Source organism: Mesitornis unicolor, unplaced genomic scaffold, assembly GCF_000695765.1.
Source record: "Mesitornis unicolor isolate BGI_N332 unplaced genomic scaffold, ASM69576v1 scaffold4127, whole genome shotgun sequence".
Lineage (NCBI taxonomy): Eukaryota > Metazoa > Chordata > Aves > Mesitornithiformes > Mesitornithidae > Mesitornis > Mesitornis unicolor.
In genome coordinates this window covers 89-4,132 of record NW_010196944.1, presented here as the reverse complement: position 1 = coordinate 4,132, position 4,044 = coordinate 89, and the positions used below count along the sequence as shown (strand labels likewise).

Here is a 4,044-nt window from a genome sequence, read left to right as displayed (position 1 = left end):
TTTCTTCTCCCTCTAATATCTCTTCTTCCTTAGTCCCTTCCTAACTGTTCCTACTGCACTTTAACAACCATCTTTCTGGTGTTGCCACCACCATTCGGGGTCTTTCTCCTACAGAGTGTGCCCAAATCCTTCTCGCTAAGGAAGAATCTGCCCCATTCTAACACCATGTAAATTCCCTCAGACTACCAGCTGGCCAATATCTGAAATGTCTCTCTGGAACTGGAGCAAGAACAGAAAAAAAGGAATCTCATCTCTCTAAGATCATGCTCTCCTAGGAGGCATTTGCCATGTGTACCCTCACCACTTACTCCTGTCTCCTCTGTTCTTGTTACTTCAGATAATGGTAGCCAACATATTCGACAGGTCAGAGACGTTGGCCCCCACCCACCAGCAGGCCGTGGTAAGTCTCTTCCCAAGGAGTTCATCTGCTCAGAAGGTTTCGCCGTTGGTGGGAGCCTAGAGGGTCATGAAGAGCTCTCATCCACCTTAGCCCATGTCCTACATGTGCACTGGCTCCTCCCAGGAAAAAATGTTGATTTTTCTGATAGGCTGCAGAGATGCCACAGCCCATAACCTCGAGAGGACTCTATTACCATCCACGTCCTGATCTCAGTAGTTGATAAGGATCCTTAACATGGGGAATTTGCTACCCAAAGATCCAAACTGGAAAGTGATGATACATTATTTGCCTTTGGGAAGTGGTGATTGGGTATTGATGAGAAGACTGGATAAGACAGGGACTGACTGAGTTACTGAGCTGACTGAGTCAACATTAGCCTATAGGACCACAAAATATGGCTTTATGGTAGGAATAACCAGTAGCAGAGGTACCAGGAGCAGAGCAAGTCCCCTCTCAGTAGTGCATAGGTGCATTAAGCAGTTTGTTGTATAAGGGACTGACCCTCTGGAGCATGGAAAGAGCACAATCAAATCAAACAAGTCAGGATGTCTCTAATGAGCTACTTGGGTAAGCTCAGAGAAAACTGACAGATTTGCACTGTTGAGATCACGAGGGCTGATTTAATTATTAGCAGTATGGATGTCTTGATCATGCTCTCTCCAGGGTTTCTGAAACTACTATGAAGCTCTAAAGCCTCCATGCTGTAATAGCAGATTTCTTTATAACCCAGATTTGCATTTGTCTGTGTGGTGATACATCAGGTGGCAAGTCACCAATGCACTGCGAAACTGAATCCAACCTAGGCTGGGCTGCATTGTGTGCTGGGTGAAGGCAATATCAGCTTGGTCTCACCAGGTCAAGACATTTTGGCAATGTGTCCCCATCAGTTTTAATCCTGCCTTGGGAAGGTTTGAAGCCCAACTCTTACACTGATCATTTCAAGACTTTGATTTACTCCTGTGAGCACATGGCAGGAATACAGCCCAAAACTGTGTGTGCAGTAGGATATAGGAACAAAAGAAGTATCAGTGTCTCATTGTGTGGGATTTAATAACCACCTCTGTTTCCTGCCCCAGGTTGGCCCAAGGACTGTAGTGAGATGCCTGCTGGCAGCCGCAGCGGTGTCTACATCATTCAGCCAAAGGGGCTCCACCATCTCGTGGTGTACTGCGAAATGAATGTGACAAACGGAGGCTGGACGGTCATCCAGAGGAACCAGAAAGACACACCAGTCACCTGGGCTGAGTCCTGGAGCACCTACAAGTTTGGCTTTGGGAGCGTGCGCAGCGAGTACTGGCTGGGCACCGAGTACATCCATCAGATTGCCAAGCAGAAAGTCTACCAGGTCAGGTTTGTCATCCAGGACTCCACAGACAACACCAACTTCGCAGACTACAACCTCTTCAGCGTGGAAGACGAGTCGCACGGCTACCGGCTGAGGCTGGGCTCTTACTCAGGAACAGCAGGGGATGCCATGACCTCAGACAATCCCAACACCATGCACGACAACATGAAGTTCTCCACAAAGGATCGGGATCAGGACACTTACAGTAAGAACTGTGCCTACAGCTATGAGGGTGGATGGTGGTTCTCGGCGTGTTATTCTGTACGGCTGAATTTCAAGGGTGGCATGACATGGGGCAACATGTGCAAGGGGAACTGCAAATCCTCCCTTATCCTCATCAAACCAGCTTCATACTGTTAGCGCTTCTTCCTCCTCCTGTCCACACTGGACACTCCGCAAAGGCATGGTCAAAGAGCTTGAGCCTTTCTGAAGCAGAGAGGGGAGCCCAAGGGTAGCACAGTTTTAGTGAAATGCCACTTTCCATTTCCCCTCTCTGAGTGCAGGCTCTCCCTCTGCTCAGCTCCTTTCCCCTCTGCTTGCCAATGATTCCTTGTTATTATATTCATAATCAAGAATTAAAAAATCACTTGTGAAATTTGTGGATCCCACGTGTACCTTCCCTGTGGGAGGAAGATACTCAGCCCTGGAGTAACTTTTCATCAGAGTTTCTCAGCTGCCTCCAGAAGCCACGGCAAGCAAAGAAGCTACATGCCACAAATTTCTGTATACTCTGTGCCTCTCTGTAGCATCTGTTAAAGCATCCCAATAAATTTCCTTCCTTGAGCTCATTGTCCATTAATGAACTTCTGCTCTGTCTCTCTGATGTGCTCCCACACTGAGACCCAAGAAATCCCATGTCAGTTGCTAGGACTGGAGTCTTGGGGTGAGTTACACAGAGATAAAGGAGCTGTGATCTGCATAGGAAGGTTCAGGAGGGGCCTGACACATGGGAGAACTCTTCCCACATCATCACCATGTTCATAGTCCAGGGTCAGAAGCTGTGGCAGTGTCCTGGTGCCAAGGTCCGTCTCCTGCTGTGTCTGTCAGGACCTGTCTGTCTGCATAGTCACGCTTTGATCCTGTAGAAACATAATTCCAAAGTTGTCAGTTGACTTGTCTGCTGTGACTAAGAAGCAGTGAATTTAAATGGAAGCAAAAAAAAAGTAGGTTAGATGTTAGGAATCACTTGAATTAGGAGACAGCCTAATGAGGGCAGAGCTCATTACACAAATGGGCTCACCATACCCAGGTTTCTGAGACCAATTTAGATGAATCTTTGCCAGGAAAGGTGCAGACAGGCTGCAGGCACAGGCAGCCTGTGAGGCTCCAGGACAAGGCCCCTACAGCTCCTTTATCCCACAGCACTGTGGCACTGCCAGCAGGCTGTTTGAGAAGTACTGTCACCTTCACAAGCCATTTCTGGCTTTGTCTTGGGGCAGCAGTGAGTTCCACTTTCAGGACCGACAGCTAAGGGAAAACCCAGGCCTTGCCCTGCCAGCTGCAGCCCCCAGTGCCCACTGGGACCCATTCAGAAAAGTTTGAGACATTAGAAAACACTGAAAGAAGTGAGCAGTGGTGGATCTCTGAGCCAGAAAGTACCTTACACTGCTCCAGAGAACTGCCCTCAGCACTGCAGAGCACGGAGGCACCTGCACCTAGGGATGGTTGTGGAAGAAGAGAGATCAGGGCTTCTTCTACTGAAGGCTCTTGGGTGACACAGGCTGCACTTGCTGTCCTGAGAGCCTCCAGCATTGAACACTGAGACCCCGCAAACCAGAGCACAGAGGACTGGTGGGACGCCAGAGTATAGCCCATGCCTGCCCAGTAACAGGCACAAGGCAGCTCCATGATGGACTTGACATGAGATGGAAGAGGGACACGAGGTGGTAGCAGCTGGTGGAGGGTGGCTGTCAGGAAGGTGACCCCACCACATCCCTGGGTGCCCTCAGAGTGGATTTGGCTTCCCAAGTTTGGCTGTCCCAGGATCGATACCATCAGGTGGCACCGAGCAGGCTGTGAAATGACGGTGCTGCTGCTCCTGGGCCTCTGGGGCTTCGAAGCGACAGAAAAAATTGGAGTTACCTTTGCACTGCCAGGCTAAGGAGCAAATTTAAAAGAAAATAAAAAAAACTGCACCATGTCTGCCTGGTGCCACCTGATGTCATTGAGTCTGCTGAGGATGCACAGAGCAGGGTGCAGGATGCACAGAGAGGGGTGCAGTGCACAGGATGCATGAAGTGGGCTGCAGTGCAGGAAGCACACAGTGGTTTGCAGTGCAGGATGCACAGAGCGGGGTGCA

General features: G+C 49.5%; 1 pseudogene; it reads left to right on the top strand.

Annotated features, from left to right (window-relative positions):
- The first annotated feature begins 1,476 nt into the window (after nucleotides 1-1,476).
- LOC104543909 lies at nucleotides 1,477-2,105 on the top strand (annotated as a pseudogene).
- Nucleotides 2,106-4,044: the final 1,939 nt, after the last annotated feature.